Source organism: Columba livia, chromosome 1 (genome assembly GCF_036013475.1).
Source record: "Columba livia isolate bColLiv1 breed racing homer chromosome 1, bColLiv1.pat.W.v2, whole genome shotgun sequence".
NCBI lineage: Eukaryota > Metazoa > Chordata > Aves > Columbiformes > Columbidae > Columba > Columba livia.
This window is the reverse complement of record NC_088602.1, coordinates 143,496,307-143,522,927: the sequence shown is the minus strand read 5'-3', so window position 1 is coordinate 143,522,927 and position 26,621 is coordinate 143,496,307. Positions and strand designations below refer to the sequence as shown.

Below are 26,621 nucleotides of genomic sequence, written 5' to 3'. Positions count from 1 at the left end.
AGAGAGCATTATTACATTTTGATTTTATAGGAGGAACAGAATAAGGCAGAGTTAGGTGTGGAGAGTGGTAGAAAAGCAAGAATCTAAACAAACAGAACCCGTGACACCTTCTTTAGTGCTACAGAACAAATCTTCATGTTCTTGGACCTGGCAACCCCGTCTTTTAGCAAGGAGGTATTTATTTTGACAGGGAGTACAGTTAAAGAGCACGGGAACAAATCCTACAAGTAAATGATGTTGATTCATGAGGATATGTAAGAAGCATGGGAGATGCATTTATTGTGAATCTTCAAGCCAGTCTGATTTATTTATGCATAAATAATATTTATATGTATTTTTTCCCCTGGCTTTGCATTGCAAAGTAAACAGCTCAAGAACACTCTATCCAGTGTGCAAAGCACTAATGTGGTCTTAACCTGTGACCAAGTTCTGACCCTTTTTACCCTTTACGTACTTCAGTTTTAAACGTTCTTCAGTCAAGACCTGCATTCTCATAAAGGGTTTGTATTTTTTAGAGTAGTGCTGTCATTAAACAGTAAGGAGCTCAATGCACAAGCTCTCTTGTCAGTGATCTGCCTTGTGTTTGAATCCTACTTCATCATCAGTACATAAAACAGAAAGGTACTTGGTAGATATTTACCTAATGGTCCAGTTGGTGTCAGATGGCCAAACACAGAACATCTACTTTACCAGTGTAACTTTTCTTTAGATAAGTACCACAAATATATTAAGCTTATATTTTAATATAACACAAATAGTGCTGTCAGGTGCATTCTTTTTAGTACTATAGACTATGGGCTTTCATGCTTATGAAATAATACCCACAAAACTGTTGATCTTTGTAATCTATCCTTGGAGATGACACAGTGAATTTCAGAAACATTTTGGGGGGTATTCACTATTGCTTATCCATTAATCTGTAATTTGATTATTTGTTACAGTTTTCTACAGTGGAATGCAAACATTTCTGTAGGACATATTCCCATCAAAATCTGCCTCTTCCTCAAAATCAGCAATATTTGTGAGAGGAGTTTAATTTCAGCTCATTTTGGTATTCTTCAGAAAATGCATGTTTGGAAAAATTAAAAATGCGTGTGATCATTTTCTTGATGTTCTGAATATTTTTGCTTTTTTCTTTTTAAGGAAATGCATGTAAACAAAGTAAAATACAGAAATTTGCATTTACACCTTTTTTTTACTTTAATGTATTGAAAGACATAACATGGATTTGTTGTTGTTTTTGAAGGGAGGAGCTTGTCCTTCATATAGGAGAGTTTATTTTAAAAAATCCCCTATTTTCCAAGCATTGTAGTGGTAGCCCTTGGTTGTTCCTGATTACTAGCAGTGTGGCTCCAGCATCAGCTCCAGTACTTCCTTGAATTCAGTTAGGTGATGTTCTGATGCTCCGAAAGAGACAAAATGACAGACCAAATGGTATGGATACTACAGCATGTATAGGTAGTGACAGAAGGGATGTTCCAGTGCTTTGGCTGTTGCTGAGGCAAGACACTTGTTGTTTTCTGCAGCTGGAAAACCTGCACAGGTAAAAAAGTTTTAAAATGAGTCTAGAACACTTTTACAATGCAGTCTGACTTCCTGGAACATGTAATTACGAATTGTGAGCTTCTCCCATTTCCCCTCAGCAGGACATCTTTCAGGGTCTTTTTACTCATGGGTTACATAATAGGGGAAAAATTAAAAAAGGAGAGGAGAGAAAAGGAGGGGAGGAGAAGAGAGGAGAGGAGAGGAGAGGAGAGGAGAGGAGAGGAGAGGAGAGGAGAGGAGAGGAGAGGAGAGGAGAGGAGAGGAGAGGAGAGGAGAGGAGAGGAGAGGAGAGGAGAGGAGAGGAGAGGAGAGGAGAGGAGAGGAGAGGAGAGGAGAGGAGAGGAAAGGGAAGAAGGGAGGAAAGGAGGGAGGGAGGGAGAGATGGAGGGAGGGAGGGAGGGAGGGAAGGAAGGAAGGAAGGAAGGAAGGAAGGAAGGACCAAAAATTATTGCTGATAATTTTCTGCATGTATTCGGAAGAATGGAAGTAGAAGGTACTATCTGCAGTGTGCTGTAGCTCACCTACTTACTTACTTTTTTCATTATCTCTTTAAAAAAGCTGCACTTTTTTGTGGACTTCCATTAACACTTAGCTAAGTGGATTTCAGATAAGATGAGTAGTGAGTTCTTCTTTGCATAGTAACCACTAATCAACGTTTCCATAGAAGATGTCTGAATACATATTGATCGAGTCAGCTGCAGCTGTGAAATGGCTGTGATGAGTTTCGGAGACTGTTACTGCTTTCCTCTCCATCCTCCATCCACCATCCCCCAATCACATAACCTACGTAGCAGAAAAATACACCTGTTGTTACTTCTGACCCTGTCATTTCTGCTTATTAGTAAGTTACATCAAAAAGTCATGTAAGGTTTTTCATTAGTTCGGAGACCATTTAGTAAGGAAGGTCTCATAGTTAAATGTTGTACTTGGAGTCCAAGGGACAGTCCCCAGTACTGTCATGTGGTATTTGGATGTTCCATATATCTCAGTGCTTCAGCAATGAAATGGGACAGTGTTATGCCATTTAGCTGCCCTTTTCCCCTAAACCATTTAGACAAGGAGTTCTTTTTGAATATGCCCCATCTCTTACCTAATACCTATATAATGTCAGGCACAGTTGGGGACCTTTACTCCCCAAGGACACTTGTGTTGTGTTACTGTCATAATAGCAGTAACTAACATATGGAGAGTGAGGATCAAATAAACACAGAAAAATATTTGGCCCTGTGCATGCAACTTATGGAATATCTGAATACTAACAAGTTCTACTGTTATGTAGCTCTATGTTGGCTTTAGGCAAATGCTTTGACCATGCTGAACCGATATATGTTTTTCAGGCTCAGACACAAAATATTCAGTGCAACCCCCTTATTTGTGACTCTCCATTCCCTTGCAGGCTGCCTTGTAATTAAAGGTGTGCAAAATATTTCTATCTGACAGAGCCCAGAGCTGTCTTGCTGCAAGGCAAATTGAAAGCCTGCTGAATGCTCCATGGAGATAAGAGGCTGACATCAACTTTTCACAGCTAGTCCAAAAGAAGTAAATTTATGCAGGTTTTTTCTTTTTTTCACCCATTGTACAGCTATCAGGGACCGAGCTATTAAAGCAGCAGAAGAAAATACACTGTAGAGGGGAGGAGTTCACCATCTCTCTCATAGATTTATATTAGTTCTCCAAGCATGAAGTTGATTTGGATACTAGCAGCTCACTGGTACTGAGCAGTCAAATCTGTGCTTTGAATCTGTCAATATCAGTTTTTACAGATTTTCACTGACATTGCTAAGAACTAATCATTCTGAATGCTTTGCTAGTTTCTGTTCCTTTATCATCTTTTAGAGGAATACGAGGATATATGGAATAGCAGTTATGGCTCCTCATGGTTTATATTTAGTCACATAGTGGTGATTCAGAAACAAGCATATGCAAAAGGGCCCAGATGAATCCTCTTGCAAATTCCCTCCTGTCCTATAGCGTATTTAGGTGTCTGAGTCACTTGAATTTTTGGAGAGGGCCCATTGTCATGTCTTTGTGCCCACCATGGTGCATGAATAGTTTTTTTGATGGCAAAATATTTTAACACACCTACTGATGCAGAGAGTTGGTTTCAGGCAAGTGGAGCCAAATTCACAGCTGGTATTTGTCCATCAGCACATTCTTCTGATGCCAACTAGGCAAGGTAGTACATGGTGGTTTAGAAGTCTTTAGTTTTTCAGATGGTCAGTTTTCCATGTGGTTAGGAAATGAGACCTGTTCTCTTGAAAATTCAGTGTCTTGAAGTATAACTAAAGTTCCCATTTGGATATTTTTGAGTTTCAACTGTATCAGTCTGTGGACAGACTGGTGGTCACAGGCACATTGTAGGTCTGGATCTGGTATGGATCTGACATTTCATTTTTCCCATGCCTCAATTTCTTCAACTGTAGAAAGGAAATAAAGTCTTTCCTCAGCATGCAGTAGGGTGTTTATTAGTCATAAAGATCTGTAGGAACAAGCAGTCTATTCATTGGTAAATTCCTTTTTCTGCAGATAATGCAAATGACCCTTTTTCCTACAGGGAATCTCAAAGAGATGGTGCAAGGCAGGGCTGTGGAGCTGGATTTAGGTTTGAAGCTGAGGCAGCTGGTTACTGTGGAACCTTCAGTCAGCTTCTCTGTAAACCTGTTTCTGATTTCACAAGGTTGTAATTTCCATAAAGGGCATCTTTATTTTCATGGCTGGAAGCAGGATAAACGGGATATGACCCTATTTGACTCCACACCTCAAGATCGCATCAGATAAGAAAGAAAGAAGGCTAATTGTAGTAGGCAATTCCATTCTGAGAGGGACAGAGGGCCCAAAATGCAGAGCTGACCCTCAATGTAGGGAAGTGTGCAGTCTACCTGGAGCCCGGATCAGGGACATCACCAGGACGTTCCCCAACTTGGTGCACCTGACGGACTACTACCCACTGCTGATCTTCTAGACAGATGGGGAGGAAGCTGCATCCCATAGTCTGAGGGGAATGAAAAAAGATTTCAAGTCCTTGGGACGGATGGTTAAAGAGTCTGGGGCTCAAGTGATTTTCTCTTCCCTCCTTCCAGTTTTGGGTGATGATATGGGATGGACTAGGAAAATTCAATCTGTAAACAATTGGCTACAAGTCTGGTACTACAGGCAAGGCTTTGGGTGCTTTGATAGCGGCTGGTTTTACAAGACACCAGTCCAAACAGTGATACGTGGGAAAGGTTTACCTCGCAGGGGCAAAAGAATGCTGGGACAGGAATTAGCAGGGCTCATTTGGAGAGCTTTAAACTAGACTTGAAGGGGGATGGGGTGATAGCTGGGCTTGCATCAGTGGGTCAGCACTCTAGAGTTCATGAGGGCTGGGAGGCCTCCCATACCCCTAGGGTGAAATTGGTGTGCTCAGCTCACTCTCTGAAATGCCTGTACACCAATGTGCGCAGCATGGGGAATAAGCAGGAGGAGTTAGAAACCTGTGTTTGGGCAGGAGATTATGACCTGGTGGCAATTATAGAGACATGGTGGGACAGCTCACATGACTGGAATGTGGTCACAGGTGGCTATGTCCTTTTCAGGCAAGACAGGCCACCCAAGCATGGTGCTGGAGTCGCTCTTTATGTGAGAGAGCGACTACAATGTATTGAGTATTGTCCAGGCATGGATGAGGGGTGAGTTCAGAGTCTGTGGGTGAAAATTATGGGTCAGGCTGGCAAGGGTGATACTATTGTGGGTGTCTATTATAGGCCACCAGATCAGGGTGAGGAAGTTGATGAGGCCTTCTACAGACAGCTGAGAGTAGCCTCACATTCACAGGCCCTGGTTGTGGTGGGGGATTTTGACTTCCCTGATGTTTGTTGGAAGGACTACTTGGCAGGCCAGCCACAGCCTAGGAGGTTCCTCCAGTGCCTTGACAATAACTTTCTGATGCAGAGGGTGTAGGAGCCGACTAGGAGAGGTGCACTGCTGGATCTCATCCTCACTAATAAGGAGGATCTGGTTGAAGCAGTAGAGGTTGACGGCTGCCTTGGTTGCAGTGACCATGAAATGGTGGAGTTCAGGATCTTGTGTGGCAGGAACAGAATAGCAAGCAGAATTGCAACCCTGGACTTCAGCAGGATAAACTTTGGCCTTTTCAAACAATTGCTAGGGGAAATCCCATGGGCAAGGCTGCTTGAAGGTAAAAGGCCCCAAGATAGTTGGTTAGTGTTCAGGGACTGTTTCTACCAGGCACAAGATCCGAGCATCCCAACACATAGGAAGTCAAGGAAGGGAGCCAGGAGACCTGCGTTTTTAAAAAGGGATCTGCTGATCAAGTTCAAGTGGAAGAGGAGAGTTTATAGATCATGAGGGGGCTGGCCCTTGGGGAGAATACAAGTCTGTTGTCAGAGGGTGTAGGGAGGCAACTAGGAAACCTAAGGCCTCCTTAGAATTAAATCTGGCAAGAGGGGTCAAGGACAACAGAAAGAGCTTTTTCAAATACGTGGCAGATAAAACTAGCACCAGAGGCAATGTAGGCCCACTGATGAATGAGGTGGGTGCCCTGGTGACAGAAGATATGGAGAAGACAGAGTTACTGAATGCCTTCTTTGTCTCTGTCTGTTCTGCTGGAGGCTGTCCTGGGGAGCCCTGTACCACTGAAGCCCCAGAGGAAGTCAGGAAAACGGAGAAGTTTGCTTTGGTTGATGAGGACTGGGTTAGGGAGCAATTAGGCAATCTGGACATCCATGAATCCATGGGTCCAGATGGGGTGCACCCACGGGTGCTGAGGGAGCTGGCTGAGGTCATTGCTGGACCATTCTCCATTATCTTTGCCAAGTCTTGGGAAACAGGAGAGGTGCCTGAGGACTGGAGGAAAGCAAATATCACTCCAATCTTCAGAAAGCACAAGAAGGAGTACCCAGGTAACTATAGACCGGTCAGCCTCACCTCCATCCCTGGGAATCCTTGGTGCTATCTCAAGGCATATCAGGGATAAGAGGGTCATTAGGGGCAGTCAACATGGCTTCACCAAGGGGAAGTCGTGCTTGACCAACCTCATTGACTTTTATGAGAACATAACAAGGTGGCTGGATGATGGCAGAGCAGTGGATGTGGTCTACCTTGACTTCAGTAAAGCTTTTGACACAGTCTCCCATAGCACCCTTACAGCTAAACTGAGAGAGTGCGGTCTGGACGATTGAGTAGTCAGGTGGACTGCGAACTGGCTGAAGGAAAGAAGCAAGAGAGACGTGGTCAATGGGGCGGAGTCCAGTTGGAGGCCAGTATCTAGTGGAGTGCCTCAGGAGTCAGTACTGGGCCCTGTATTATTAAATATATTCATCAACGACTTGGAAGAGGGAATGGAGTGTACTATAAGCAAGTTTGCAGATGACACCAAGCTGAAAGGAGTGGCTGACACACCAGAAGGCTGTGCTGTCATCCAGCGAGACCTGGACAGGCTGGAGAGTTGGGCAGGGAAAAATTTAATGAAATATAGCAAGGGAAAATGTAGAGTATTGCATCTGGGTAGGAACAACCCCTGTTTCCAATATAAGTTGGGGAATGACCTGTTGGAGAGCAGTAGCAGGGGAAAGGGACCTGGGGGTCCTGGTGGACAGCAGGATGACCATGAGCCAGCACTGTGCCCTTGTGGCCAAGAAGGCCAATGGCATCCTGGGGTGCATTAGAAAGGGGGTGGTTAGTAGGTTGAGAGAGGTTCTCCTTCCCCTCTACTCTGCCCTGGTGAGACTTCATCTGGAATATTGTGTCCAGTTCTGGGACCTGCAGTTCAAAAAGGACAGAAAACTGCTTGAGAGAGTACAGTACAGAGCCACAAAGATGGTTAAGAGAGTGGAGCATCTCCCCTTATGAGGAAAGGCTGAGGGAGCTGGGGCACTTTAGCTTAGAGAGGAGGAGACTGAGGGGAGACCTCATTAATGTTTACAAATATATGAAGGGTGAGTGTCACGAGGATGGAGCCAGGCTCTTCTCCGTGACAAACAATGGTAGGACAAGGGGTAATGGGTTCATACTGGGACACAAGAGGTTCCACTTAAATTTGAGAAGAAACTTCTTCTCCATGATGGTAACAGAGCACTGGAACAGGCTGTCCGGGGGTGTGTGGAGTCTCCTACTCTGGAGACATTCAAAACTAGCCTGGACGCCTTCCTGTGTAACCTCATCTAGGCGTTCCTGCTCCAGCAGGGGAATTGGACTAGATGATCTTTCGAGGTCCCTTCCAATCCCTAACACTCTGTGATTCTGTGATTCTGTGATTTACTTGCTTCAGTGACATCGTGTCTATTAATATTTCCCTGTGTCCTTACACCTTTTTCCATACTTTCCATCAGTATTGGTGAACCTGACTACTGGGTCTTCAGGTGACTACAGTGAGAATATAAATACTTAATTAATCAGCCATGCACTCAGAAGATACTATAAATCTCACAGAAGTTGGGTAGAAGATAACATTTTAAAAAAATGCTTGATAAAGCCTTAACAGACCGTGGCCATCAGGAATTTTTTCTAGTGAAACAGAATAGGACCAAAGCAAATACATTTGAAAATCCTGCCTCTTGGTTTAAGTTGGATTAGTACTTGACAGTGAAAATGTGACAAGAGCAAAGGATCCTTTGAACCCAAATCACCCACTTCTTAGGGACTAGCAAGCTGTAAATGAACTTGCTGCTTATATTTACATTGCTGGTTTTGATCACTCTCCTTGTCTGCAGATGATTGTTGTTCTGATGATCCCTTGAGTGTGTGACCTTCACCATGCCACCTCCATTCACACCTCCATATGTGGAGTCCACCAAAGTAACACCTTCCCTCACAGCTCTTTCTTTTAACTCTGTGACTTGATCGAAATGTGGCAACTGTCCTGTAAATTAATGGGGTTGCTTTCAGTTCATTAGTGTTTTACTGTGCCAGCCTGATGTGTCTCAGCTGGCAAGGCAAAATTAAATATTGCTGCATATGTGGGGCCAGAGTTAAACCTTGGAGAGTGTCAGAGAGAGAGAAAGAAGAACTGAGCCAGAGGGGCCCTTGGGAGGAATGGAGAGGTAAAGAGTGGAGATGACTATTAGCACTGTCACAACCATGACAGCAGTTTCTTTGTCCCCGGTTTCCTTTCCACACCTCTCATCAGCAGTTGCAATCCTGGCTTCCCAGGGCTCTGGTAAAGGCAGAGCAGACAGCGGGATTGTGGCTGTTTTGCTGTCCCCAGCAGTCTGTTGTCCTTAGCAACTGTTTGTCTTTGCCTTTGCCTCTGCTGTAGACTGAGCTGTAATATTTTGTTGTGCTTTTGTGTGCTGGTTCCCTGGGTATATCTATACTGCACAAAAGCATTTTAAACAGCAATGAAGATAAAACAGATAAGGCTTTAACAAGGGCTAGCAGCTGAAGTTAAAGTTGATAAGGAATGTTAAACTTGAGTAAAACTCAAGTTTCTTCATCTTTCTCAGCTACTTTAAGCTGAAATCATTTACCTTGGTGATCCTTTTTAAACTTTTTAATAAGGGCAAGCATAGCTTTTTGAATTTTAATTTAAAATCATTGGCTCTGCAATTGTCCTAGAATATTTTTCTTGAAGGGACCTTTTGTGCACCTAGGGACAAATCTAAACCCTGTATCACACAATCCTTAAACACAGATGAGAAGGCTTTGAAATCAGATGCGCAGTCCGAATTTTAATGTCTGTGGTGTGGCTCCATGGGAGAGGATGGCAAAACTGATCTGGATCGTATGTGCCAAGTGTGTCCATGCACGTGTGTGTAAAGGCTTGAGCTCCCTCCAGTCCATGTTGGATCACTGTAGGCTGCACAAACTCCAAATTTTTGCAATGATCTTAAGTAGAATGCAAATGATGTGGCGGTTAGCAAGATTGCTAACTGAATTTGATTTTGTACAGTACTTGGAACATATAAAGTGTGTTGTAAGCAATCCTTGTTATTAATTAGTTTAATGCTTACCAAATACAATGTCTCGGCAGCAAAAAGAAGTAGTTGTTCTGAAGGCTGCTGTGTAGCTACTAGGGTAACCCTTTTGGGAGTTAAGGTTACTGTTGTTTTTTCAAGCAAAATGCCCACAGAAAGCAGATGGCAATCTTTCTGAGCAAAGACACAGAGGATCAGCTGGTGTGTCAGCATGGAAGAATCTGTAAAATTATGCTGAATTCTGGAAAGCCTGAAAATTCAAAGGAAAAAACTGCGATGTGATAAACTCTGCTGTCAGGTAACGCCGTCAAAAGCCCGTGAGGAGTTTATGGCGTGACACAGTGCCATCCTGTGGGCCGTAGAGGTATTTGACAAGGCGACACTGATGGGGGACCTGTTTTGCGAAAGAGTGTTGGCAGCTTGTGGCAGAGGTTAGTTTGGCCATGGAGGTGCCATTTGCATGCAGAGAGTTGCCTGTGTCGGCATGTAAAGTATTTAAGCGGTTTCCTTTGCTACTGGACAGCTATGTAGGTAACCAGTGCTGCCATGAGCCCTCTGTAACGTTTATGAAGATCTACACTCTGGCTGTGTAGAAGCAGGACTTGCAGGGCAGAAACACCTCTTGATAACAGAGATACAGCTTTATCTATCTATCTATCTATGTCTATGTCTATGTCTATGTCTATGTCTATATCTATATCTATATCTATATCTATATCTATATCTATATCTATATCTATATCTATATCTATATCTATATCTATATCTATATCTATATCTATATCTATATCTATATCTATATCAACTATAACTATATCTGCATCTGCATCTGCATCTACATCTACATCTACATCTATATCTATATCTATATCTATATCTATATCTATATCTATATCTATATCTATATCTATATCTATATCTATATCTATATCTATATCTATATCAACTATAACTATATCTATATCTGCATCTGCATCTACATCTACATCTACATCTATATCTATCTATATCTATATCTATATCTATATCTATATCTATCTATAACTATAACTATAACTATAACTATATATCTGCATCTACATCTACATCTACATCTACATCTACATCTACATCTACATCTACATCTATATCTATATCTATGTCTATATCTATATCTATATCTATATCTATATCTAAGCTATAGCTATAGCTATCTCTATCTTTATCTATCTATCTATCTATCTATTTAAACTGAACACGGACTGGCTGCCCAGAGAGGTTGTGGAGTCTTCTTCTCTGGAGACATTCAAGACCTGCCTGGACACATTCCTGTGCCATTTACTCTAGGTGAACCTGCTTTAGCAGGTGGGTTGGACTAGATGATCTCCAGAGGTCCCTTCCAACCCCAACCATTCTGTGATTCTGTGCAATTCTGTGATTCTTTCAAGACATAGAAGAGAGAACGCCTTTTTTTTTTTTTTTGTGCAGTGAGCAGGACCCACACTTCTACGAGAGCCCCTGCCCACCAGGCAATATAGAAGGCTGGTTTAGGGGTGCAACAGGATGTTCTACTTGCTGCTGAAGCTTCAGGGAACATAGAATTAATGAAGCAGAAGAGAAAGTCAGGCTCCAGAGCACTCCTTGGAGCAAGGAATGAGACCTCCTGCTCTTTACTCCTTTTTTCTTTCCCAAGTGAGAGTTTTTCCACCAGCAACTTGGCAGAGCTGCCTTCTTTTGTCATTCTGCCAGTGAATCTTGAAATCATAACACCTTGCAAAGACAATGTAAACAGGCAGCTCTGGGAGCACCCGGTGGCCAAATTGCTAATGCCTGGAGCTTTGGAGCTGTCTTTGGAGGCAGATGCAGTAGAGGAAAGCACAGAAATAAGGTGTCTAGTATCTTGGATGAGTTCCCTCACCCCTGAGCTGTTTTATAAAAGCAAGCAACTAACCTTCACTGACCCTTTCCCTTCTGGTGTGATGGGAGAGAAAGTAGCAGTGGTCAGCATGCTGGGTGTGGAGTACGGTCTGTCAGTGTGCTCAGGGCTGGATCTCTTGCTTAAGTTTTTAAGCAATACATGTAGTTGAGGTATGGGCTAGTGGTATGTGCTGGGGAGGCCTGACGCACAAAACCACCTGAATGGCACTGTCATTTGACATAGGCATGTGGAAAAATTCAGGGTCTTCTATGGTTTGTGTGTCTCCAGAGTTTAGTAACATCTGAGAACAAGCAGTTAGCCTTGCTACATTGGATTTAGTAACATAGAAGAAAATGGAAATGGGACTTGGCCATATAAGACATTTTCTGGAGCAAGTTGATAAAGTATTTGCACAATATCATAAAGGACATTAAATCAATAATATCCTTTTAACGGTTAATTCCAGAATTAAACAGAACATTTGCTAGAAAGTTGAGAGTTTTCAAGGGAGTCCCAGATGACTCCCAAGGAGACAAGTATAGGCTGCAAATGGCCTGCATTCTGCGGGGTTAAACTGGGGATTTAATTTGAGGAAGGATGATGGAGTATTGAGAATTTCTCTGGATATTTTGATTCACTCAGTTGAGCAGTGCTGCATCTTTCCACTTGAACGGTAATGTCAGCTGATTTTATGTGCCCATTGCCTCTGTTTTCCTTTGCTGTAGCAGGACACTGGAAGGCATTCATAGCTTTATTCTCTCTCTGGAAAATTAGTTTCTCGCTTTACAATTCTGTTGGTCTGTTTTGAGATGGGCTCTATCAATATCTTGGATATGGTCTGTTTAATCACCTCTCCCTTATCCTTGCACAGTATAATAGCCTGGCTGCCACATTTGTATCTATTATAACAGAAGTGAGTAAAATTTACTTCAGTGGAGTTACATCCACTTGAAGTAACTTTCCCCATATTTTTCCTGCCCCGTGTTGTCAACACAACAGAGCCCCTCTAGGCCTTAAATTATTTTCCATTAACTTGCCCATAGTTGTTCCTGTGCGTAGATCTCCTTCTTACTTACACATGTAATTTGAATGGGATTGCATCCATTATCATGAGGAAGGATTCAAAGATCTTTTATGAGAGCAGGAGGCAGGAAGTTTTCTGGGTTTTTGTTTGTTAGTTTTTTGTGGTTTATGTGTTTTGGGTTTTGCTTTGTTTTAAATGAGGAATATTGCACCTCTTCTAATCTTAAATGTACAAGGTATCTGAAATGGGGTTGAAGAATTGCACGTGTGAGTTTAAATCCCATTCCAGAGCATAGTCCATTTTTTCATGTCATTGGTTTCAGAAAGCCTTACTAAGGATTTAGGAGCTATTTACTGTGGACTTAGGCATTAATATCAGACTCTCAAAATTAAGGGCAAGAAGGGATAGAGAAATGGGTCCCCAAAACTAATTCTTTGCATCCCTCTACACATATATGAGGCCCACCTTCAAAAAAATGGCAGCAATGTAGCAGGTTTTGTTTCTGGTTTTCTGTCCAAGACCTGAATTCTGCTTTCTTAAATTCAGTCCTTTCTAGTGTCAAGCTGAGCATCCAACGTCACTGGCCACTTTAGAAATCCTTGCTTCAGTTTTGTACTTCATATTAAAATAGTATTTAAAAGTAAGTAAGCCATAACTGAGTAATGAGTAAATCATAGGCTGACAAGGAGTACTTAATATTTCATTTATCTTATGCTTCAACAGTTTCCTTACTTCATGTCCATTCCTTTTAGATACTTTATTACTTTTACATTCATAGAATTATAGGCATAGAAAAGTTCTCTTTGGTCCCCCTGCATTCTTGTCATCCTATTGTCTTTTCTGTGTGACTGACAGTAATCATTATTTAAATTGTGCTTTCAAATACCATTATAGTCTTGGATCTGACCCCTGGTTTCATATCAGTCCTTCACTGCTGTATTATACTAGCTAATCCCTTGCTTTTTTTAAAGACTCAACATGACAGTTTTGCTGTCCTGTGGACATATTCTTTGGGATTTTCACAATATTTTCAATGTTGAATGATTATGTCGTGCCTCATTTTATTTACTGGGACCATTTCTATTGGTACTGATTTTATATTTTGCCAAAGCCTCACTTGGACAGGCAGATGACACTACATACCTAAACCATGAAATATTTGCAGTGCAAGAGGAGTCTTGTTTGCTGCTAGGGAGCCTTACTGAATAGATTTACAAATTATGAAGCAGCATGGATTTTCTTCCTGTAGATCAGGGAAGCAAGCTATAAGGAAGTATGTTTTACAGTTTCCAAGCATTTGTTGGATCATTAATGTACACAATTAATAAAAGAAGATCCTAGATATCAAATATTGAATATGTAGAGTCATCCTCTTTTCCAGTGGAACATCTCTACTGACTTTGGGGAGGCTCCACATCAGTTACACCAGTATAAAACTATGAGAAGAATCAGACCAACAAACACTACTGTGATTGTTCACTGCAGGAACACACAGTGGTTTGTCATAGGTTTGCTTAATTCAGCTGCTGCAGGTATCTGTCTCTGCCTGTGAATTTTTTGACGGAGTCTCTGACTTATCAGATTCCAAGAAATCACCAGTATCCAATTATTGTTGCCCTGAATTTTAGGAAAACTATGAGCTAGCCTTCATATCTCTACTGGCTTGTTCACTCGCTGTAATCCCCTGTATTGAAAACTTCCCTCTCTAACATAGAAATATTCAGAAAAAAGCTTACATGAAAGAAAATTCCATGAGGGAATTTTACTTTTAAGTTCAGCACAGATTTAGCCTGCAAATCAGAGATTTCTCACAATTTTGATGAACTCAAAGAAAGTGGGCTGTACATTTTTTTGGTAGAGCCGGCTTTTTCCTAGAAACCTTTTTGCAGGGCAAATGAATTTTATGAATTTTCACTTGTAATATTTTATGTATCTATATATTTCTATAGTAATTGCCTATATATGTAGCTTCTATGTGAGTGTGAATGTGTGTATATATATTTATTTAAGCATGCAAATATGTAGTTATATTTATATATTTTAGGTACCACTACCATTTTTGCCTTACTGAATCTAAATAGAGATCTTGACAAATCTTGTTCACTTCGTAGGCTTCTCTTGTCTCTGATGTTGCTCCCACTTCTTTCTTTCTCTTCCTGTGGGAATTGGCAATGTTGCAACCAGCCTTCTGGCCCAGGAACTGTCTTGGTGGAAAATACTGTGTAAAAATAGAAGTGGTGTAAATTCCTTGCAATGCAAGGCTTGAGCTACTCATAACATTTAGGCAAGCATATGCTTAACTTTTTTACGCTCATGACTAGTCCTGTCAACTACTCACACAATTAAATTAAGTTTGGACCTCAGAGTTTTGTTTGCTTGGAATTCGGGAGTCCCAGAATTAATGATTTAATATCACATCCTAACCATGTATCATAACAACATGTGAGCCATTCTGTGTAAAGAAAAATGCAATAGGTAACATTTAGGGGCATGTTAAACTGATGGAATTGAGGCTTTGCACTGTTAACATGCAGAGAGAAAAAGAAATGTAAGTATTACTTGCATTATGAGAAACTGTTACATGACTTTTCAAACTATAACAGACTTTGTCCAATTCAGAAAGTCCCAAGTGCCACATTTATTACAGTCACTTCTGTTTTCTCTTTATTGTGGAGGACTGCAGATATTTTTAATAACTTACGAGTAGCCCTTTAGGTTTCACATGTCACTAGCACAGATGGTCCTAGATGCAGCTCGAATGGGCTGCATCAAAGTGTCACTGTGAAGGAGTCTCTAAATGAAAAAAAGTCCTTGCAAGCCAAACACATTTTTTCTTAGTTGACTCAATAAATTGTTTCAGATCTGATTAAAAATAATATCCCTCTTGCTTTGACAGGTTTTTCTGAATCTGGTATGAAGGAAGAGGCTTATAAGACAAATTATTAATATAGATTTGTCTTAAAAGGACTTTAAATTAGTCACCAAGAAAATGACTATGGGAATTAACAAAGCCCCACTTACAGTAAAGGTCAGACCTTGGGGTCTCTGTCCTTGGAGCAACACAGAACTTCAATGCATCCTACCAAACTTTGCAACCTTCTAATATGCATATTTCATCTCATGCAAGAAATGATGTATATAACTCCCAGCTCCTGTAAGGAAAAATCCCCCATAAATCAAATCCCACAAGATGTCAAAGTAAGCAAAGAAATGTATCACTTTACATTGTAGACAGATGCAGCTTTATTGAGAGGTTATCTCAAATTCAGTCCCTTTAAACATTCTCATTAAGAAATGAAACCTTAGATTGACACGTCTTAACTGTGATCCATGCAAAATTACACATTTGTCTTGGGCATTTTTTTAACACATAACACTTATTTTTTTCCCTTTTTTTTTTTTTTTTTCTTGATAGGCTGGATTTTGGATGCTGCAAGGCTGTCATGACAGGATGCTGCAAAAGAGGTGGTTATATCTTCTTACTGTAGAGTTGGTGAAGTTTCCCTGTGTACGGCGAATACAACATTTATGGACAGGAAACTGGTTTCCTTGTTTTGCAGTTTTTTGTTGCTGTTGTTTTTGAAGGGGTTAACACAGTTCCAGGAAACTGAAACTAGATGTGAATCGGAGTTGGAGGGAGGAAGCAGGGAGAATCTCATACAACATTCAGATGTGTCTCATTTCTGGGAAAACTAAATAAAGCAGGATCCAGTTGCCAGTGGCAAAATAGCAGCAACTTATGAGCTGCTCATTAAAAGCCCCAGACAAGCACCAAGTCCTGTGAGAAGATGGACATTGACACAGGACACCTCCAAAAGACTCCATTGTTGAAACCTATTTTAAACCTTTTTCAAGGGGATGACATAGTTCTGGTAGATGCATAAGGTCAGTGCTTAGAAGAGCAAATAGGTTTCTCCAGGAAATCAAGCAAGTGGCCAAAATCTGTCCATTTGTCTGCCTGTCTTTTGGCCTTGGATTACTGTCCTATTTAAAACTGTGTTTTTGTAAATGGTAGACATTTCATGTAACTCTACAAGTAGTAATCATCCTATTAATGTATAATATCTGGTATCAGAGGGATGGGCCCAAACTAGAGGTATTTCCCATTTACCTATGAAATGTTTTCCTTTAGTGTACATAAAGTCAATTCTTGTTGTGAACATGTGCGTCCGTTGCCTGCTCTAAATGAGGTAGTGACTTACTTTCAGTGGCTGTAGACAGTTTCACTGAAATAGTGCCGTTTGTAGTCTTTCCTGTGATTTAGAAGGCACAATAGCCAGACAGTACTGAACATGTAATATAATTGTATGCAGTGTTCCCAGAAAATGCCCTGAGGTCTTCTCCCATTGTACTATTGTGATAAAAACCTCTGTTGCTTTTCCAGCTTCACAAGTCCATGTTGTGCTATGCTGTAACTGATAGAAAATTTGATTAGCACTGAAAAGTGAAGGGCAGAGAGGGATGCTCTGGTCTGGAATTCCCTGCCTTTGGCAGCAGCAAAAGTCAGTCATGCCACCAAATGTCCATGACCAGAGGTGGATGCACCCTATGTGTGTTGCCAGCTCTCTACATACAAGCATGAGAGGGTGGCTATAAAGAATTGGTTCTGGGAGGGGAGAGACTGAGAGGAAGAGTGGAGTAAAGAATATCCTGAGCATGACAACTGGGATTTTTAGAAGGTACTCAGATGCTGGGCATCCAGCTGCCCTAGGACTTTTTTATCAATAACACCCTCTACATTTTCAGGAGAGACTTTTAGCCTGCCTGGTGGTTCTCACAATTAATTTGTGAGAGAAAAGTCATAGAAGGCAGCTCTTTCTAGTTTGGCAGCACCTGCAACAGGCTGCGACCATAATATCAACTCGTGGCTGCTGGCTGAGGGTCTGATCCTCTGATGAGCTGTGACTTCCTGACTACCTGTGACTCAAACAGGCTTATAGGACTGGTCTTAAAGAAACCCTGAGGTGCCAGATCTAAAGGTGCTTTTGGAGCAGGACTGCTCAGTTCTTAGGAAGTAACATTCTCTCCACATTCATATTGTTTGGACACAAAGAATACAGAGACCTATGCTACATCTTATTGCAGGCCAGCTTGCAGTGTGAGACTTCTCTGAGTCATTGTCTAGCCTCATCTGTGTGGTAAGGCCATGTGGCTGACTATGGGTATCCAGAGCTGCCATGGACCCTTCTGGCAACAGCAGTTGTCTTCAGAGTCAAGCTAAGTGCAGGCTGCCATTAGAAAGGTGTGAATATGCTGCAGAATCTATGGGTACCCTCCAGATATATGGCGCACAGGCCAGAGGCTTTAGACCGTACTTTGTGCCAGCACAAAGAGCAGGGATGTTAGTTACAGGATTGCTTTGCTCTTGCTGTGAAACCTTGCATTATTTCAAGGAAGACAGCTGGGATTTGCAGGCCAGATCATGTGATGAGATAAGGAATTCAAGCTCCTTTATTGGAGCTAGGCTGATTTATATGAGTCTGGTCCAACATTTCTGAGAAATTGTGGATGGTGGGCATTTTTTGTTTGTTTGTTGCACTGAAAAGCTGTAGCCTTTCAAATAAAGTATGTGAAGCAAACAGAATTTTTAGATGGAGCATGTGCTTCAGCCTGTCTGCTGGATTCAGACTTTGAGAATACAAGTTCTTTGTAGAGACTCCCACATGCAGTGGGAGAAGAGGTTGTTTGGCTTGAAATTTAACCAAGGAGATGGGACTTGACTGAGCTTTGAACAGCAACCATTGTCCTTATTGGTGATTTCATAATATGTGCTTGGCTCAAACCCAACATTGCACAGGCCAGAACCTGATGAAACTGTGTAACTAGATATTTGTGATTGTTCCCGCCAGTGTGATCCACTGTTAAATAGATTAGTCATACAAATAAAATCAGTATTTTTTAAAGCCTGGTGTGGTTTTTATGACAAGAAGACTGTTTGCACTCTTGGATTTTATCATGCTCATGTGAAATTTTGATGTGGAATAAATACAGCTATGCAGCTTTCTTAGGACTGTTGACAGCCACTCAAAGAAGTGTATGTTTTCCTCTTCAGAGGTGATTACTGCAGTAGTGCATCTGCCACAGGGAAAGATGTGAAGGTAACTTGGCATGTCCTCCTCCTAGTCCTGCAGGGGTGGTCCCTCTGTTCTGTGACAGAGCACTCAAGGCTGCTCAAGCTTCCACCAAACTGAAGTGATGTCATGTCTAGAGACCAGTATAGTGCTGGTGAAGGAGGTATGTGTCTCATGACACCTGCTGCTGCTGTCTCTGTCCCTCCCCTTCTCTCCTTATGGCCCTACAGGTGCCACAGGATAGATGCATTTTAAAGGACTTTCTCCTTTTCTGCACAATATTTGGCTCCATTCCAGCCCTTGCCAAGGAAAAGATGTTTTTGAAGATACCTCTGAGGTACTTTAGCATCTCCCAGATTCTGAACCTAGAAAAAAATTGAACTGTCTCTGGCACTTCTCTAAGTGTTGCCACCTCCTGGGAGAACTAGCTTGCTCCATCAAGCTCACCGCATCAGAGAATGCTCAATGGTAATCTTCACATTACTCCTCATATCTTTTGCTTGCTCCTTGACTTGACAGCTGCAAAGGTAAGTCCATGTATGGGGAGTTTATCCACTGGGGAGGCATTCTATCTGCCTTACAATCACACTGAAAGAGGGCAATGTGACGACAGTTAAGGAAAGTGCCCGACCCTGTTACCCTCACTAGATGCAGTGGTCTGTACCTTGCTGAATGAAGCAAGGACAATGGTTCACACTCAACATTTGTTTTCTTGTAGCTTGACACTGTGACAGTGCTGTTACTATTGAGTATATGTGCTTGTCTGCTCCCTGCCACTCATCCAAAGTCCTGACTGTCTCTAATCACAGCCTCACACATCATCATCTAATGTCCTTGACTGTCTTTCTAGTTCCTTGAGCCCTGGACTCTCTAATTTTCAAATATCAGTTCATACCCATCTTCTGTTTGTCATACAAAGCCTTTGTTGTCTCAGCTGTCTTATTTCAAATCACAATCTCTGCCCGACCTTGCTTGCTTCATCTCTTCTGCTTTCAGTCCAGGTGATTCTTGACTCCTTTTTTGAAAGAAAGAGGAAGTTACTGTCCCAAAAAACTCTATATTAAAATGAATTGCACAAATGACATTAAGGAACCCAAACATGTCTTGGTTTCCATCATTACAGACACTATCACTGCAAATCCTCTGTCAGCAGTGGTCAAAACCTGCAGTAACGTGTAAAAATGAGATTGCTTACAGCTGCCAAAGCATTTTACAGATGGATGGATTATTTCCAGGTGTGTTATAGGCAATAGTATCAAATAAATTAACTTCTGCTTAGCCAAAAGCCAAATAAATTATAATTAATCAGGTTCAGGTTACGATTCAGATCTAGTTATGTCCAACAACGCAAACCGTCTTATCTATTCATCACTTATTTATTCATCACTACCATCACTACCATCTACACTTTCTCTCAAAATCCTCTTGGAAAAAAAAAAAAGTTATTTCCTATTAAAATGCCTATTTTATCCAGCAAACAATAAAGATTTGAAGTACTGCCAAGGCAGGAGTGGTCATCTCATCTTTCTCAGGCTTCCTGTAGGTGGTCCCTCATCAGAACTGTAACTGGCTGAAGGAGATAAAAGCATTTCTAGTCAAACTGTAAGCTTAGCCCTCACCTCCACTCTTGTAAATACAGACTAAAAAAGTCACCCCATAGAAACACATAATTTGCCACAGAACCATAATGCATTGATGTGTGATGGTGTTGTATTAACAATTACTATTTCCTGCATGCTTCACATTCACACCTGTGAGACCCTTAGGCATTTTATCCCTGCATGTCAGCACTATCCCTAATTCTACATCCTTATCTATTAGGACAAGCTTTTAACAGAACAGCATGACATCCAACATGGCTCACGGACAACAGACACAACCTGATCTTTGCTACTCTGACAAGGGAAGCAGCGAGAAATTGAGGCTAGTGGTCTAGTTGCACAAAAAAAAAGGCAAGGGAAGGACGCATTTTCATTTTTAGTGATGATGATGCCAAAACACGTTGTTACATGTTTTCCTTCTGAAATCTGGGATTCAGAGAGTCCTGGCAAAAGATATAGCTACTCCAGAACTGGATCTGCGAGCCCCAGAAACCTGTCTTCCTACATTTCCTCAAACATGATGGTAAGTTCTGTGACACTCTTTCAGTCTGACTTACTGCAGTGTAACTGCTGTATGACAGGTGAGCTAAATTGTTTTTTGATCTAGTCAGATTTAGGGTAAGTTTGGGAGGTTGTTCTTGTAGGAAGGATTGAGAAAGGAATAAGTTGTGCAAGGTTAACTGATCAGTTGAGCTACATCTGCCATAAAGGCCCATAGAGACTATGGAATAGGAGATCATAACTGCATTAATGGGTAATATATGTATAAAAGAAACAGCAAGAAGAATAAGCAGCATTGAAGAATACAAATTTATTAATTCTGAGTACAGCATTTATATTTGCTATTGTAATTGGCCTATTATAATGATATTTCTAGGAGTGAATTAGCAATCCCAGTAGAGAACACAATTTGGAGAACCATTGAATTAGCAGAAATGAAATCAAAGGCAGACTAACAACTCTCCTATTAAATAACTGGCAGAAATTGTGTTGCAGATATGCAGAATGAATGCTGACAAATCACCAGATCTGAGTGGTAATCACCCATGACTTTCAAGAGGAATAGTGGAATTACTCATGGCACAGTGTAATTCACTTAAACTTCCATTGGTGCCTGAAGTCTGCAGAGTAACAAGCATCTTAAAAAAAGTTTCCACAAGAGTATCCAAGGAAATGTGTTCTGGTAAATTTGACATTTGTACTAGCAAATTAATAGGCACAATATAACAAATAATTGTGTCAAAGAATGCCTGATAAATGTGGAAGATTTCCTTGGGAAAAGTCAACACAGTTTCTGTTAAGGAAGGTTATGACTTAGAAAACTAATCTATTTGAAGGGGTGAAAAATCACAATGATAATGGTGAGTCTATTGGTTAGAATAGATTTCCAGAAGGCTTTAGAGGGAACTGTACAGCCATGGAGTAAAAGGAAAGATCTTGGCATGGTTAAAAATGGGAAACAGTAGGCAGAGTCTCTCTTTAACTGATAGAATAGAGAGAAGTCACAACGGGATGTGGTCTGTCCTGACACTGGTGCTGTTCCACACTTTCATAAATGACCTGGCAGAGCAGGTGAGCAGTGAGGTGATCAGCTTTGCTGTTGTTTTGAAGCTCTTCAGGGCAGTAAGGAAAAGGACTGACTGTAAAGAGTTGCCGAAGGACCTTACAAGACAGAGTGACAGAGCAATGAAAAGGCAGATAAAATTCTGTGTAGGTAAATGTAAAGTAATGGGCATGGGGAAAAATAATCCTAGCTTCACAGTGATAGGCATTGAGTTGGTCCTGGCCAATCAGGAATGAGACTATGAGGTTATGATATATATCTTCATTAAAAATCATTTCAGTGCTCAGTAGCAGTCTAAATAGCAAATGAAATGTAAGACTCTGCTAGGAGCTTGAGTACCATCTGCAGTCCTGGTACCCCATCTTCAGACTATAACTGGAAAATGTTTGCAGAAGGCAAGGAGGATCAACAATGTAAGCATCAGCTCTGAGGAGTGACTGAGTGGGTTCACACTCTTCTACCTGGAAGATGGACTATGGGTGATAAAGAAAGTATGACAGAGGTCTAATTATGAATGACATGGAGAGTTTTAGTGGGGATTAAGAGTTACCTGTTTCTTCTGGGGTAACTAGACTTGGAGCAATCACATGAAGCTCCTGGGATCCAGGTTCAAAACATAAGAAAGGAGGTGGTGTTTCACGCATAGAGAAGCAGAACTGGGGAGCTCATTGAAAAAGCATGGTGAGAAGACAAGAAATTAACATGGAAATAAGAGGAACCCTGATGTGCACTAGCAAAATAAATTGATTGCAGATTACCAAATAAACAAAACACATCAGGTTCAGAAGACCATGAGAGCTAGAAACAGTTAAAAGATGGGAAAGTGTCATATGTGTTTTCCTGTTCTTTTTTTACTTTATGTGTCTGCTTGTGGTCATTTTTCAGACTTGCCAATATTCAGGTAGAAGATTGGCAGAAACAGAAAACTTGTATCTAGACCAAAATCAAATAAACTTCAATAGTAAGTGATATTAAATGGGATTATATAGCTTTGACCCTTTGAAGAGATCTAGATCTGACCTTTCCCAAGATTTGGTGGAGTTAGATAACTGTTTTCCAATCTTTGTTTGATTTTCAGATCTTCTAAATATTGTTGATGGAGACAAGAATAGCAGTACAGTAAATACCAGCTTACTGACAACTGGCTTTTTTTTTGTAGGGACTACTTAAAACTTGTCCACAGACCTGTAAAGACAATACCTTGATGGACACTAACTGCAGTGTGCAGAGTTCATCCTTACTTTTCAAATTTATTTTGTGTGGCCAAACTCCACTCCTGAGAAACTAGTGAGTCAGTAATCACAACAGTGAGAGACTGAAGTTCATGAAGAAGGGAGAAAAGAAGTGCTCACCAGAGAAAGATGTGACCTCTACATCTATTTGTCTTTGTGACTTGGCTAAATTGTCTTCATTAATTGCTGTGTACAAAGATCTGAAATTCTTGGTGACACCACCAGGTAACGCAGGGTCTGTATAGCACAGTCTTACTCTTTTAAAAGGGAAGAAGTCATATTCCATCCCCCAGACCCAGTCTGAGACAATGTGACTGGTGTGTTTGCCTCTGAATGGAGCAATCTGCCTTTGTACTGACTTAGTGTGCATTAACAGCTCCCAATAGCTCAGGCCATTTCCTGAGTAGCTGTTTGCATACTCATAGGGGAATAATTTCCTTGTCTATCAATAGAAAAATTCACCTTTTATAGTATGTTTAGATGCTGACCAGAAAACGACCATTTCAAGCCACTTTGTAATAGTCAAAGATGCATGATGTAACCACGATCTCTATTCTGCTTACACTCAATAAGCCTGGAGAGGACTGTGAGCCCAGCCTGGTGTCCTTAGGGTCAGCAAGTTCAGCCAGTCATGTAGGAGAAACAAGTGCTCATGTGAGACTTGTTTTGCTATGATCACTCAATCTTGCTCTCTTGGCATGCAATTGTGAGGCCGAAGAACAGAAAGACACCTCCCCCAGAGGTTTGTGGAAAACATCTTGGGAATAGCGAGAATCAAAGCCTAAGTGCTCAGCAGAGAAAAATATACCTCTACATTTGCACCTGAATATTGCTGGGAGCTGAGGTGTCTGTGAAGGCTTGATGTGTATGCATCATTGTCAAGCAGGACCTGAAGGTAGCATAGGGACATCCCTGGGTTGGGAGAGGTTTAGTGATGATCTGAGGAAGGTGTTAATGAGACACTGTGTTTCAGGATGTCACCTCCTTTCCTAAACTGCTTCACTATAGAGGAATGTGTAGATGTAGCTTCTTCCAAATCAACCGGGTATGGGTTACATCCTGCAGCCACTCACTTTCAGTCCTCTGATTACTCTGTATGCCAAATATAGTCTTCCTTTTGCTTTATATGTCTATATGGGAGTCAAAGCTGGGCATCACATCAAGAGGGAAAAAAGCATTTAGGACTTTTGTCCATACCATGCCATCCTGATGCTGACCAACCTGGGAGCACTGAAACTCCAAATTGGAGGCACCACTAAGCAGCAGAGGTGCAAATAGACTGCAGTGCAGCTTGGGGCCCAGCTCTCTGCTGCCCTGCAAGGACCTGCTTGATCCCACACAGTCCTACTATGATTCAGTTTCTGTATCTCCCTCTGGAGTTGCTTCTGATGTGGTGCCTGATCTTCTCACTGTGATAGTGGTGATGAGAAAGGGTCCTGGGCTTTACCCTTCCTGCTTGCTTACAGAACTCTCTCCCAGCAGAAAGTCAGAACATGCATCAGGAGTCACTGGATCCCTGCATGCCCTGTGCAGGGGAGTAGTGTCCCTTGAGAGCAATGTGGATCTCATAGGCTGCAGGGATAGGTGGGATGAAGGGCTGTCTCAGTGACACCTTGCACTATGGGTACAGTCTCAAGAAGTAGGGATGACTTTCCCCTGTCTTTGCGGAACTGCTTTACCCATGAGGTGAGACTAGCAAGAAACTGAGGACTGGTGATCGGGCTGAGAGAGTGAGTTATCACTTCTGATGCTGCTTGGTAGTGCTGTTTGATATGAGTGTTGTAAAAGATAAAGACTGTATCATCCATGACCATAGCTCATGTAGATGTGAGATGCACTATGGCTCTCACATGTGGAGTCAGATATCTCAGAGGTCCTTTCTTGGAGTATACAGAGAGAAAGGTGTACCGGATTCCAGTCATACTAAACTACTCGGTCTGGTCTAGTTTGAACGCTAACGGAATGGAAGAAATACCGATGTGAGAAGGAAAAAGATGATACACACGTGCTAATTCTTCTTGTACTCACACTATTGCACGCAGCTGAGGTAGCACTGCAGTAATGTTAGCAAGAGCAGTATGACTCTCTGAAAGGGAAAGTGGGGAAGCTGATATCTTCTTATCCTGACTGCATCTGCTGTGCGCTTTCTTTTTCTTTCCCCAGTTTTGACTCCTGTTTAGTTCCTCTTCCCTGGAAAATGCAACTGCATCAGGAAACACTTCACTTTTCTGCAACAGCATTAATGACTCTTCAAGTTGCAACACAACAGATGTTCAAATTTCTTGGCAAAAGCAGCCACACTGAGGTGAGCAGCACAGGTACATACTCAACCCTGAGGAGCCTTCCCCAGCGGCCAGCAGTTGTGCTGGCAGCACCCTTCATCGGTACCACTGATTTGACTTCGGTTTTAAAAAACAGATTGGCACTATTCTGATTGTTACTAGAGGCTTACGCTCAAGCTTTTGGTAAATCTGAAATTCTGAGCCCTGCTCCTGCTTCATTGTAGTATCCAAATTTTGGAGCCTACTCTCTTAACTCTGCTGTGGAGTGAGCTTAGACAGCCCCAAATTCCTTTGTCCAAGCCTTCCCCTCTAGGCACCCTGTAGGGAGCAAGATGACCCCGATCACCTGTCGCTCAGCGCTTCATTTTTCTCTCGTGTATAACCCATACGTTACATTATATCCCTCGAGCTTCGCCCAACCCAAGTGGCCCCCGCCTTTTCCCCGCTCTGACCCTTTCCCTGCGCACCTCGGCTCTCTCACCCCGCCCCGCCACGGCTGGGATGACGGCAGTTCTCCAGCAGGGGGAGCAGGACGCACGCAGAGATGGGCTGAATGCTCAGTAATTTGTTTTCCTTCTTGTTTTCTTTTGTTTTATCTCTGAAGTGCTATTTCGGGCTTGTAAGTACTTATCCCTACAGACTCTGCCTCTAGGACACTTTCTATATTTTTTTTCGTTTCTTTTTTCTTTTTCTTTTTTTTTTCTTTTTCCCCCTGCTGTTCATGAATTAGACAGTGTTTAAGGAGCTGCCTGTGCATCTGTTTTTATGGGACACAGCTGTTTTAAAATGCCCCAAGAGGGATAAATAAGTTGACATGACAGTGTTGGTGACTTTAGGTTTGGGCCATATTTGTTTCTTCTTTAAGAACTACATTTCAGTGTTAAAAGGTTTGTCTTTTGCCTTACTAGTGGCCATTGCTGACGGCAGTGTGGGGTATCTGCCTGCTGAGGTCATCCTTTTTAGGGTAACTTGTGGGTTTAGACGACAGGAAACATGCAAGGGTGACACTGGGAGAAGAGCTAGTTGCATTACAGGGCTGCTTTGCCAGTAGGTTGAGCTTCCACCGTTCCCTTCCCTTTTCTAATTACATTATATCACACGATCATAGCAATCCTCTCCGGCTTTAAAATTGATGGCAGATGCATTCCCCAGATAATGAGTCTCAAAAAATTATATGAAATCTCCTGTTGAATTTTACAGCAGGGGTACTGTTCCATTTTAAAGGTTATAGGATGACGCAAAAAGGCTAAAGAAAGGTTATCCTTTTCCACTCAGCCTCTGGAACTTGAGTAATTATAGAGCTGACCTTGCCAACACTAAAGCATATGCTTTTGGATGAAGGAAAGAAAGCTCTCTGTGGACAAGGAACTGCAGGAACATTCCCCACATGTGAAGTGCACGGAGCTGGGGCCACGCTGCAGAGAGCTGAGAACTGTGCCACGAAGATTTGTCACCAAGATCCTTCTTATGGCAGAGCGATGGTATTTAGCGT

At 41.8% G+C, this 26,621-nt stretch overlaps 1 protein-coding gene across 3 annotated transcripts in view; it reads left to right on the top strand.

Moving 5' to 3' along the window:
* LOC110359271 (potassium voltage-gated channel subfamily A member 6-like) overlaps window positions 1-18,282 on the top strand; it is a 30,250-nt gene extending 11,968 nt beyond the window's left edge. For 2 of the 3 annotated variants that reach the window (XM_065034423.1, XM_065034432.1), the window contains one exon: window positions 15,795-18,282. The gene's annotated coding sequence lies outside the window, so the exon portion shown is untranslated. Of the gene's footprint in view, window positions 1-9,756; window positions 9,890-15,794 lie in introns of all 3 variants that reach the window. The other variant, XM_065034442.1, reaches the window with a different exon arrangement.
* Window positions 18,283-26,621: the final 8,339 nt, after the last annotated feature.